This window comes from Ammodytes marinus (assembly GCF_949987685.1).
Source record: "Ammodytes marinus genome assembly, chromosome: 6".
Classification (NCBI taxonomy): Eukaryota; Metazoa; Chordata; class Actinopteri; order Uranoscopiformes; family Ammodytidae; genus Ammodytes; species Ammodytes marinus.
The window spans coordinates 10,793,865-10,807,746 of NC_137235.1; the positions used below are offsets into that span (position 1 = coordinate 10,793,865).

General features: G+C 41.2%; 1 pseudogene across 1 annotated transcript in view; it reads right to left on the reverse strand.

Annotated features, from left to right (window-relative positions):
- LOC307252395 (endophilin-A1-like) overlaps positions 1–11,770 on the reverse strand; it is a 32,024-nt pseudogene extending 20,254 nt beyond the window's left edge. Inside the window, exon 1 of the transcript in view lies at positions 11,726–11,770. The product of the transcript in view is annotated as an endophilin-A1-like (transcript). The remainder of the gene's footprint in view (positions 1–11,725) is intronic.
- Between the last annotated feature and the right edge of the window lie 2,112 nt (positions 11,771–13,882).

Genomic DNA, 13,882 nt, shown 5'->3' on the forward strand with positions numbered 1-13,882 from the left:
ATTTCCCACTCTTCATTAGGAAAACTCTCAAAACGGCCAGAAGCACCTTGAATTTGGCAAACTGAAAGTAAACAGTGAATGCTCATTGAGACACATTACACACACGCACGCACACGCGCGCGCGCACACACACACACACACACACACACACACACATCTGTGAATCCCTAAAAAATTAATCAGTTATTCTGCTTTTTAATCAAACATTTTTTTGATTTGCATTTGAGGTGTCTAATCCACAGTGCACTGTCTGTGGTTGGTATTTGCTATATTAAGTCTGATTGGTCGAAAATTACTTTTCTTTCAAACCCATGATGACTGTGGTCTAGAAGATGATTGAGAGGTTTGTTTACTTAAGCAGTTTAATTATATAATTCACTACTCACCTGCACGGTAAACAACATTAGAGCAAAAACTACACACAAATTAGAGAGTGAAGTAAATACTGATTTTGTAACTGGAATTTTACCAAAATAAAGCATATATGCTGATGCTTCATGTGAGTATTTTCTTTTAGTATAAAGGAAACAGAATTGGTGACCTATAGGTTGTTGGGAGAACATGAAACCCTGTATCAGCAATAATCTCTCAGTAAAGGGACTCAAATAAAAATACTACTCCGATAAAAATGTCTATGTTGGAGGGATGAATCTCTGACCCCATCACATGGTCCATTTAGCGGCCCACATGCAGCACGTTTCACAGATTACCGCTGCACTGCTCTCTCTCTGACTCGCAGTCACACACCGCTTCAATATGATGCAAAGTCACTGTGCTCCCATTAATCTGAGTATAATCCCCGACAAGCCATTCAGTCTCGGCCCTCCAGTTGGTGGAAGGACAGCCTGTGTGTATGTGTGTGCAAAGGGCGAATTAGTTTACTGTGTGTCTGCCCGCTTTAGACATGGCTTGTTTAACTATGAAATCACGCAAGCATTCTCCAAACAAATACCAAACAGAAGCCCCTATCTCGCCCAAACCTGCCGGACACTTGCTTTAGCAGACATGTAAATACAATAAAGCACATTCTGTGTGTCTCTCTCCCCCCCCACCCCTCCCGTTACTGTCCCTTCATTAGACTGAGGACATGATGCTCCAGCTGCCTGAATGGAAAACCTCCTCTCCATTTTTTGTTCTCTACATCCCCCTCTTCTCCCCACTTCACTCCCTCGCTTCCTGCTCTCTGCAAAACTTCACCCTCTCGCTCTTTCTGTCCTCTGTACTTCATTTCAAGCGAAAGAATGAGTGCACCTGCTACGATATCAAGTAGTCCACAGCAGTCTGTATTATGCTGCGTCATTCAGCCTCAGGGATTGATTCCCAAACAAACACACACCATGGTGAGCTGTACAAGATGTAACGAAACCCATCCAATAGTTATTGAGGTATTTTCAGTGAAAACTATAATATTTCAACCTCATAGTGGAACTGTAAGTCAGGGGATCACCAAAGTCAATAGAAAGTGTCATCTGGGCACCATTAATGTCTGTCCAAAAAAATTAATTGCAATCCAGTTTGATAGTTGTTGCTGGAATATTTGAGTCTTGACCAAAGGGGTGGATATGACATACTGTCCATCAGCATCAATATAGCCATGAGCTATTAGTATAGTAAGTATGGCTAAAAACAAACACTGCATTTTTCTTTCCAGACCGATTTTGCCATCAATTCTCACCAACCTCTACATATAGGTGAAATAGATTAACATTGACAAATCAATGATTTTCTCCTTACACCATAAATCACACAAATAGAAAATGTAACACAGCCAAGAACATGTCCTGACACGTTCGTGTTCACACCATGATAAACTGACTGACACGGGCTAGCCCAAAACCATGTTCTGACACCCCCCTCGGAGTAATTATAATATCATCACTGCTGCCAAAAAACAACTTTCAACCAAAATCAGCTTTTTTCTAACTCACGTTTAGATTTTCTTTACAATGTGCATTTAAGCCTCATGGAGTGGTTTGAGTGGCTGAAGTCTCTTGTTTATTGAGTGTCAACAGTGGACTATCAAACTAAAGTGTTACCTTATTTTTTTATTACATTAATGCAAAATATAAAAAAAAAAAAATTATTTATTTTTTTAGGTATTAACATGGTATATTTATTGATCAATGAAGGTTGAAGAAATAGGCTGTTATTGGTGATACAAAATACAGAATCCACAGTATATACGCACAATATCGTCTCTACCCACTGCGCCACAAGCACCCCCAATTTAAAGGTCTCCTATTATACTACTTTTCTAGTCTTAATTTCTTGTTAAAAACTGCTATAGAGCAACCTGACACAAATCACATCACAAAAAAACATGTAGATTTTCGGGACACCCTAGCGAGCACAGCAGTCTGCTCCACACACTGCCTTGAGCTTCTCCGCCCCTCCCCCCACTCAATTGAAAAGAATAATACATTTCTGTCCCAAATCTTTAATGAAAAGGTGATTGGCTTATGCGGCTTGGTTCACGACCTTTGTCTGGACACTGACCTTTCACCCTGAGCTAATGCACTACTCATGACAGACAGCAGTGCCTTCACAAGGTCTCTGGGGATGTAAAATACATCGATAAACCACAAATTATTTGGAATGCCCTTCATTATATGCTATATTTTACAAGCCAATAACTAACAAGGTGAATGGGGTTGTGGGGAGACAGAATCCTAGACTTGTGGGCAATATATCAGGATATTCATGAAGTGACCTAAGTGTCCCTGAAATGTTTATGATTATGTGTGTGAGTGTGAGAGGGAGAGAGAGAGACAGAGAGAGAGAGAGAGAGACAGAGAGAGAGAGAGAGAGAGAGAGAGAGAGAGAGAGAGAGAGTATGGAGGTGGTCTTATTTAGTCTTATCTATGCGTCCAGCTTTTTCCATCCATGGAGGTAAATTGCTTTACTATGTGCAGGAATGGCAACACATTAACGGTGGAATCATTGCATAATGAAAAACCTAATGGTAAAGGTTTGCTGTTGTGTTATACAAGTGAATTTCCACCAAGCCATACAAATGACCAATATGTTAAAGTTTAAAAGCATATTTTAAAGAGAAAATAAAAACAAAACTTCCAATGGTCAATTCCCCTATTAATTTTTTGAAAAAAAAAATACCTTTACCCAGTACGTATACCGGTTGTGGAGGGAGAATTTCCCCCTTTTTTTCAGCCTCAGGCCATCGGCAGTCTTTCCTGCAGTGGTTGATGCCTAGAATATATAATACGCCACAGCTGAATAAAACATCAACTGTGGCCCCGAATACTGATGCTGGGAGAGAGAGAGAGAGGATGAAAAATAAGGGAGTAGAGACTACGACGGCGATATCACCAACCGTTGACGAACAACAGCTTGCTTTCTAAAGATGAGCCGAGCGACTGTCAAAAACTGAACACAAAATCATATACGCATTGACAAACGTACACTCACTTGAAGGCGGGTGTCTGTTGAAGTTTAAAACACTTGGGTCTGTCCAGTGCCAGATCTAGATCTGCCAACCAATCGCATAACGTTTGGTCGTGACGTCATGCGCCGGCTTCTGTCTACAACTGAAACTGGCGCACAATCTCAACATCATTGTTCTCAGCCACTCCCTCTGTTCGCTGATTGGACCGGTAAAAAAGAAAACCCGTGAATATACCGCGGACCCAGACTGACTACTGAAGGGAAATGAAAAATTGAGCGGAAGTAGGTAGGTGGGTGGTGCCAGGCTAATGTTTGTTTACGTTTGTTCCAAAATGTGCTGTAGAAAATGATACATTGGAATTTGGAAAATCAATAAAGATTGCTAAAAAAATATATCTAACCTATAAAAGTACTGGTAAAGGTTGTGTGTATCAGTATGTCAGTTACATTACAAAAATGGGAACTCCACGGTTGAGATTTCACACCTCTGGCTACCGCACGTACACTCATGTCCGAAAGTGAAACTGCTGACAGTTTATCCAAAGTTTCGGTTAAAGTTCAGCCTTGTCCATTTCATTCTTTCACTTAATCCATGGGATTTATTGACATTTACACTATGTCAAACCTGCATTGTTTCTGGCCGCACCTCAATGTGTGTGAGATGGCGAACCATGTTTGTCACATCATGCTCATGAGTCAACACATGAAGAAGCCATTGTTGTTAAGCTCTCTAAAGGATTTCTGTGGTGTAAGGGAAATTAATGAGAGGATTTATTTAAGAGGTGAGGTGATGGAGGTGACATTTTTCACACAAAAGTCACTAGAGCTTTACTATATCGCAAAACATGTCTGAGGAAAACGGTGAAAGGCTTCCCTGTTTGAAAACTTCACTAAGGGAGCCGCACTCAGAAGCTGAAATAAACTGTTTGCACTTGTCAGAGCCTCAGAGGGCGAACTGAAATAAATGTCTGTTTAGCAAGCCCAAGCAAAGGACAGCAGAGTACCAGGGCAACATGTCTTCTGATGGAGAAAGAAAGGGCTCTATTGTGGTAAAAAAAGCGTTTTTTTTATTTTTTTTTTATAAGACGGGAAGAGAATGACAGGTAAAGGAGAAGAGTAACAGAAACCCTGTGCATGAAGGAAATACATAGAGATACATTGCTGCAGGGACTTTACTACTGGACTTGATCCAGTACAGCATCACTTTTGCTGCAATGCTGATTTCAGTCTTGGGCCAAAAGTGGATGTCTTGGGTTTGCTGGCACAAGCTCCTTTGACTCTAAAGAAATCACTTCAACAAGGAGTTTTTGTCCTCTGACTTAGCAAAGACTTGATACACCACATCTGTGCTTGATAGTCAGCCCAGTATATCCATGCAACACATCCATGTTGGACAATTCTGCCCCTCCTGAGCCAAGGTCCAGTGCCAAAGCGGTAGAGGTATTGTGTAACATGCAGTATGAAGTGAGGCAGAAAGTAAAGGTACAGAGGAGCTTGCTTTCTGTCTCATAAATAGTTTTTTTTAAATATAAACTACTGTATAATTCCAATCGTTTCCCAACCTTAACCTTGCGGTAGTTGCCATCCTTGCTAGACAAGTAAGTATACTTAGGGACAATTTTGAGGAACATGTACTTGCGTTATTCAATTTTATTGCTACTTTTAACATCTGCTCCACCACCATTCAGGGGCAAACATCACACTTTTTACCCCATTAAATGTATGTTAAAGCTTTAGTTACTATTTGGCAGATAAAGAGTGTCATATCAACACATGAATGTGGTACTCAAGAGTATAATTTAATGCTAATTTACTATCTTTCTTGCTGCTTTTCAATTTCAAATATTGAAGTACACTGACTGTTTTGGAAGGTAAGGTCAGACAAAAGGAATTTGAAGACTTCAATTTGACATTGAATGACAATGTTTGAGACAAACAGGTTAATTCATGAATGACATTTTTTATCTGCTAGGTAATGAAAGCCATCATGTGCAGCTCTACCCAGAGTTAATGAGTTGAAAAATACAGTGGCACAGTATCAATATCGCACTGACAGAATTTGGTTTGCGGACATTTCTCCATGGCAAGAATGTCCACTTCCACCCTGCTCCGGGGCTGCTTTGTATCTAGTTCTCTTTCCGTCTTTTTTTCCCCTTCTCTCCCTTTTCCTTGCTCCGCTCTCTTTGCCCCTCCCACCCCATCTGTTATCTCCCAGCTGGATCTGTGTTACGCTGCACTGCAGTAGCCCTAGTGAGGATCCAGGCTGGATGAGTCACCCACTCACAATCTGTTGCCCCATCCGAGGACCCCGACTGCTGTTGTCCATGGGCACACAGCGATGTACATCAATGCAATCAATGCACACTCACACACACACCCCTACATTGCAGTGCATACCAATTTGTTTCTGAGAGAAGAAATGACAGATCTGCAGCAGGGAAAAGGTCCCTAGCATCTTTTTCTATTTACCTTTAAGCTAAAATGAGATGGGTTCTAGTGGACAAATCATAATGCAACACACAATACAAAGAGGGTAAGACGCATGTATAACCAATATTAGTATTAGTATGCAGCCCACACAGTGGGAAAAATCTCTAGAAGAACCAAGGCTGAATGCAAACTAAAGGATTACTGTTCATCCACTCTAAGAAATAAATCCCATCCCAATGTGGTAGCTGCTGATTTCTCTCTCTCTCTCTGATTCTACACTCCCTAACAGTATCCAGACAGATTTATATGTACCATTACTTTATGGTGACAGATCGTTTTGTTCCCATATAGAACAATGAGTTGCATAATGGGTCATGCTGCTGCTCATACAGATGTTCCTCAAAGGCGTCCTGGATTTGCTTTCCAACCATTGTAAAGTAACATGTTAAATGTTCACTCCATGTAAGCGGCTCTCCGATCGGCAGGTATGATTTTTTCCAATTTGTGCTGCCAGAAAATGTGTCCCATTTGTGTTTTGTTTTCTAGATACAGAGTAATTAAAAAATTAGATGGCATTAAACACAGGTCTGGTGTTAATGAAGACATACTGAATAATTGGTGGAATCATTTTAGCTTGATCACCGTGATAAGATTTGGTATTATATATTATGTTATGGTTAATGGACTGTAAATAATAGCCCATATGGTGTTGATCTTCTGCCAAGGATATATCTGAGAATACAGTAATTAGAAGTATATAAATCATGGTACTTCAAAATCTAGAAGTAATTTCTGTGATTTTACAATTGAAATAATTCCACAAACTATGCTGAAAAAAAGCCTTACACTATATTAAATTATAGCCTACTTGATATGCAAGCAGCAGCAGCCAAAATACGGAGGAAAGTTGTCTCTATTTCTTCTTTGAAAAAACTGCAATCCCCTCCCCCCCAACTATTCTTTTTCTTGTTTCCCCCGCTCTCTCTCACTCTGGCACACTCTCTCGCTCCGTGGCCTTCCTCTTCATCTCCCTGTTCTCTCCAGCAGTTTTTTATAAAATTGATATATTCTTGAATTTCTGCTGGCAACACACACTCACTCCATCAAAATAAAAAAAAACACACGCTCAGAAGCCATAAAATAACCATAAAATGGGATTTGATAAAAAAAAAAAAAAAAAAAAAACGGGAAGGACTGTGAGGCTTTAACAAGGCCCTAAATAAAAAGCATCAGCGCATTAGTTTGCCTCCATGCACTCACACGACTCTCTCCGTAGGAATGACGCCATCATAAAAGTAGCATCTGCTGTAAGCATGACTCATTAGACTGTGAGGTCAAATTGACTTGTGACGTTCTGTGAAGTTAGGAATACTGCGGAAGGAAACAATGTGTCTTAGCTTAAAATAATAAGAGGAGAAATGGAAAGAGTAATTTTTTTTATAGCAGGCTGATGTCGCATGATACAAATCTATTACAGTACACGCAGAAGCACATCGCTTTAAAATGAAGCTCGACTACATAGTGAGAATGAATAGACCTCTGGATGAAAAAAAAACATTTTCTTTCATAGGCAGCAGGATGGGCAGGTTTTTACCCTTCATGCCCAATGCTTCCCTTCTTTGTAAAATGGCTCCCGTTATTCATGCACCGCTCTGAGCCCCGATGTCCTTGGATGTGCGTGTGTGTGTGCTTGTATGTGTGTGTGTTTGCGTGAGAGAGTGAGAGTTAAAGAGGGAAAGTGAGAGAGAAATGGGTTCCATCAGTGAAAAGTGATTGCATTTGTGTGAACTACATTACTCAATGATCTAGTAGGTGAGAAAGGGAAAAACTGAGGTTGTATGAGCACGATTGTTTGTGTGTGTGTGTGTTATTGTTTGTGTGTGTGTGTGTGCCAGTGACAATCTCATAAAAATTCCAGTCACTCCATGGCCTCCTGCCTTTTATGAGCCGTTTCCTCTTTGCAGAATACATAAAGTCTCAAATGAAAAAAAAAAATGCTGCGAACCTCCTTGCACAACAATCAGCATTTTTTCATCTCTCACAAAGCAGCTGCTGCACACAGCTAATTAGCAATTAGTGACACACAGTGCTATAAGGTCAGTGCAGCATTTTAGGATGTGCAATCTGTTCCAATCCACAAATAAACAAAGTCCGACTCTATTGTGCTCTGTGTATTTATGGAAACGTTTCATCTTGAAATGTCATGTCATTACAGGCCTTAAAAGTCCTGTCCTCTGCGGTCAAGAAGCTTTTCCTTAAACTCCGTAGTTATAACGGTGAAAACAATGTTGCAAATTTATAAGCAAAACTCCTTTAAGCTGATATTGGTATATATATTAGTATTTCTGCATCAATTTGACACATACACACCATTTGCTGTCTATTTGATTTGCTGGATTCACGTTTTCTGAAATGTTTATTATTATTTTTTTCTTTAAATGTAATAAATACATCACTATTTATTGTCATTGATTTATAGAATAACAAACACTGTGACAGAGTGTTATCCATATCACTGACCCATGACTGTCCTCAGTGTTGACAATGAGACTAAAGGTAAATAAAAGGCTACAGTAGCCAGTTAGCTTAGCACAAAGACTGAAAATGGGGAAACAACAACCAGTGTCCAATATTAACAAAATCCTCATACCAGCATCTATTAAGCTTATTATCTATATCTCGCTTGTCTAATCTGTACAGGAAAAAAAGCAACAATTTGCCATTTTACAAAGATTGTGGCCGTACTATATTTTGGCTGGGACCAGTTGCAACCAGTGGGGGAATCCAAGAAGTCCGTGCAAAGAAACAGTCCAGCACATACTCACCGATAAAACGGATTTTGTCACAGAGCCAGACTAGCTGTTTCCAGTCTTTATGCAGAGCCATGCTAACTGGCTGTTGCCTGTAGCGTCATATTTTCTGCACAGACATGAGTGGCATCGCCCTTTTCATTCAAATCTCGACAAGAAATAGAATGAACATGCTTCCCCACAATTCAAAGTGTTTTACAATGCCGATTTGAATTCTGGGAAAAATAACTCAGAGCTTCTTGCCTCATCCCCATCTCTTAATCCCTGTGACCCCCTGTATATGTGCGCTGGTGTGGGGTATGTGTGGAAGTAGCCAGATTGCTGTGAGTCTGGGCCTGGATTACAGGACTGTGGCATGGGAACAAAGGGGTTGAAGGGAGCCTTCTGCCACTGGGAGTCTCGGTAAGAAGACAATTTTTGTGTGTGTGTGTGTGTGTGTGTGTGTGTGTGTGTGTGTGTGTGTGTGTGTGTGTGTGTGTGTGTGTGTTGCTATGAGGAACAGACGGCAGGAGACCACAGGGACAGCTAGCTCTGAGCCTAGAGCTGACTAACTCACACTGGGAATACAACTGAGTAATGAAGACTGTACAGTGTAAAAAAATTAAATAAATGATAATAATCTACAAATTTAGACCTATTCAATGCATATTTACACACTCAAGCATAACTCTTTATGCATGCACACATCACTGTATGCATATTTACAGAAATAAACGGTCTTAAGCAGCCTCCACACACATTCACACAAACGCAGATGCATCAGAGGCTACAGAGAAACATCTGTAGGGACAGAGAGGGTTCTGCTAATGGGTGACAATGGACTCATCACACAGCATTAACACAATATGTGCAGCCATCTAATGCCCTGTGTGGGCTGCTGTCTACCTCCAGCTCTTGATTTAAACTGAGAAGTGCGTAAACTGTCACTGTTTTAAATATATATCTTTTTATTTTATCCTTACACGTAATACAACTCTTACAGCAATCGTTCTATTTTTTGATCAGCAAGTGCTGCTCTTCAAGAATGTGCCATGGAAACCTAATAACAGCATTCCTCAAGTCTGGCTTTAATCATGCACTGGAGCCTCTCGAGTGTCACTGTGACATTAACGATAACGTGAATGACTCATGGCAGCAAAAATTAAAGGAACAATACAACACTTCATATTGGATCTGTCAAGCTGCTAATTGTGTAAATGAACTCCTGTCCTCGCAAATGGCTTCCTTATAGTCTCAGTTATTCAGGTCCATTCAATTAGGAGGGTTGAGCATCTACATATGCTGGAGCTTTATACACTATTGTAAGTGATTCCCTCTTCCCATCTCGGTGACGAATGCTCATTAAAAGGTGGAGTCAGCAATTCTGGTTTGTTGTCAAAATCGCTTATTGTCAAAATCAGTGACTATCTCCTCGCGATCCACCACCTGTCTGTATTGTGTGTGCCGTGCGCTGAAAGAAATCTGCTGTTTATACACAGCCTATGCTCTGTAAACCGGCATGTTTCAAGCTATAGTAGGCTGGCACCCTTTTTTTAACTTTGTTTACATGCCCCTTTACGGAGCCTAGAATGTGTATAAACAATGGATTTTTTTTTCAGCGCGCACACAGTCCGGACAGGTAGAAGAATGTGAGGAGATATTCACTGGTTTTGACAAACAAAAGATTTTGACAACAATCGTTCACCAGAATTGCTGACTCCACCTTCAAGATGAGGGATGACCCAAATGAGAGCTGCAAGTAAGGCAATTTGGAGACATGGTGACCAAAGAACATGAGAGGTGCGGGAGGAGCGTGTGTGTGTGTGTGTGACTCAGCCAGGCTCTGGGTGTCCTGCTGTGTTGGCGCCTAAAGACGACTGTCAGTGTCACTGTGACTCACCCCCAGAAAAGAACGCCCTCCCTCATACGTGACGGAGCTCCCAGCTAGCACCGGAAATACAACTCACTCAGAGCCCTGGAGTTTGGAGAGACAAGGCTGCAGGGACAGATCTGTCCACAGTCATCCTATCTGAGACCACTGATGACCTACATTGTCTTTCACTATGATGGCCTGCCAACTGACTGATGGATAAACTATTCAGTCTGAGCTCTGTGGAATACATTAACTAAAATACTACAATGGGTGGGATGTGGTTTATTTTATTTGATATTTAACCTTTATGTATAGGCCTACATGTAATCTCATTGAGATACTGGGTCTTATTCTCAAGAGAGACCTGTTATCTGTTGTGATGAGGATTAACCTTGAACTGAATATCGTCCCATGCAATTATGCCCAAACCTAACAATAACATATGATTCAGCATCAGATAATGGGAAGGGACAAATTACAATTCATCACTGATTTCCGGAAAAACACGCATTTAGAGGGCGCCCAGGTCATGGCATACCGCTAGGAGCGGATTTCCGCCACGGCGCACTTATCGATTGCATAACGTCTTGCGCGTCGGAGTTTCCCCCACTGTGGTTGGCTGAAATGGACACTGATTTTAAACCAAAATCCTTCGTTCGGGGCAACAACCTGCGCATTACCAGTGTGAGCTGCTGCACCGCTTGGAAATTTTATTTATTTTTGCGCCGGAATGTCATCTGAAGGGTATAGCCTACCGGGGAGTAACTGACGTGCCACGCCACCGCCATCAATCGTATTGTCGTGCCACCTGCCTCCCACAAACACAACACTGAATATAATTAGAATGAATCGTGCCAGTTCAATCGTCACGCATCAAATACTCATAGTAAATGGCAACAGGAGCTGCAGTGTTGGCTAAAAGACGAATGATAAATTATTCTGTTGGTGCAATGCTGCACCACACCACGTCTGTAGTAGGCTACGTTTCAGCACCAGGACAGCAATGAGCAACTGATTTAAAGGTAATAGGAGGAGCACGACTAAGCCTGCTGCACAATGCAACACACGAGCGCAGCATTAGGCCCATAGGAGATCATTTAAAGCCAAATGTACGATCCAAGGCGGGTCTCTAAGCTATTCCATGCAAACGTCAGGCCTGCTCCACTGCTCTCCAATACATGAACATTTCGACATGAAGATCTGGTGATAGGGATGTGGCGCGTCCTCTTACCTGAGTGGCTTTGTGGAACTGCTTCTTGAAGCCCGCTACAGACATGGTTGCTATACACGGTGGTTCTAGCTGGGGATGTGAACTGAGGCTGCAGGTTGAGCGAGAAGGAAAATATCGGTGCTATATTGTAGCCTATATGGTGATGATCTGCAGCCGTGGATAACTCCTGTCTACGCTGATCTTCAGCAGAGGGATCTCCTGTGGGGGGAAAAAAAGAGGGGGAGGGGGGCTGACGAAAGACTGACCAGCAGGCTATTGGACGTCACAGGCACATGTCTAACACGGCGCTGACGTCAGAGCCAGCTCCTTTTAAAGCGGCCGACTCATCCTCACTACACGGCGGCTGGACTAAAAGGAGACAGTTTCTAATCTAAGGTCGTTTTAGAAGAAAGACGAGGATCTACTAGAAATAAATGGAGGACGTTCGGGGACATAGGTTATTTAGGTTTATTTTTTAATTCAGCTTTACCGCGACATTAGGATGAAATGATACCGAGAAAAGTAAGATACTACTGGCATTGGAAATAAATGAGGAACAACATAACGAAAGACTACAGGAGCACTAACATATAGACTACAGTTAGTGTCGCTTCTCTTACGAGACGCAATAACATCTCCAGCACCTTGGACAGCGCCCATCGACGCAGAAGCAGCCGCCCGTTCCAACAAGAAAATGATAGCCAAATAGAATGACACACCGCGAGACGTAGCTTATTTCAAATATGCTGATTTACGCACAAATCAATCACACACACTGGTGTTAGCAAAACATTGTGTCATGAACATGTGCACACGCTTTAGGGAGCAATGATAGAGATATAGCAATAGCAGTGTGTGGGACAACCTAAGATCTAACCGACAATTTAAAGGTAGAGTCTGCGATTCTGGGGAATACTCGTTGTCAAAATCCCTTTTTGTCAAATTCAGTGAATATCTTCTCACCATAGCTTTCTGTATTGTGTGGGTACTGAAAATAAATCTAGTGTTAATACACAGCCATAGGCTCTGTAAACTTGAATGTTGCTAGCTAAGGTGGGGCCCATTGGTTTACACATTCTTTGTTTACATAGCCTACAAGTTACCAGGCTGTGTATTAATGCAAGATATATCTGCACACAGAGTACGGACAGGTAGAGGGGTGTGAGGAGATATTTACAGATTTTTACAACAACAACAACTTAATCTCTAAGAATAATCCTTCCAATTGTGTAACAACTTTACACTTGATTGTAGATAAAAGGAAAATTCCCCCAGCATTGATTGATTGATTGATTGTCTTTATTTCGAACATGCAAGCAATAAAAAAAAACAAGTTTGAATATTAATAGATGAATAAATAAAAAACAAACAAAAAGCAAAAAAGAAATACAATTTAAAAAACAGACACTTTCTACATGCTCGAAAGGGGGTAGGAGGAAGTAAAAAAAAAACTTATCTAGTCCTACCCCTTAACAGATCAATTTGGCTTGGATAGATTATGTTATTAACATGTCAGTATAATAAAAAAGCTATAATACTGCATATACACTCAACAAAAATATAAACGCAACACTTTTGTTTTTGCTCCCATTTTTCATGAGATGGACTTAAAGATCTAAAATTAATTCCAGATACACAATTGTACCATTTCTCTCAAACATTGTTCACAAATCTGTCTAAATGTGTGATAGTGAGCACTTCTGCTTTGCTGAGATAATCCATCCCACCTCACAGGTGTGCCACATCAAGATGCTGATCTGACATCATGATTAGTGCACAGGTGTGCCTTAGACTGTCCACAATAAAAGGCCACTCTGAAATGTGCAGTTTTGTCTCACAGCAAAATGCCACAGATGCCACAAGCATTGAGGGAGCGTGCAATTGGCATGCTGACAGCAGGAATGTCAACCAGATCTGTTGCTCGTGCATTGAATGTTCATTTCTCCACCATAAGCCGTCTCCAGCAACTTCGCACAGCCATTGAAGAGGAGTGGACCAACATTCCACAGGCCACAATTGACAATCTGATAAACTCTATGCGAAGAAGATGTGTTGCACTGCATGAGGCAAATGGTGGTCACACCAGATACTGACTGGTTCTGAGTCCCCAGACCACCAATAAAGCAAAAAAATGCACATTTCAGAGTGGCCTTTTATTGTGGACAGTCTAAGGCACAC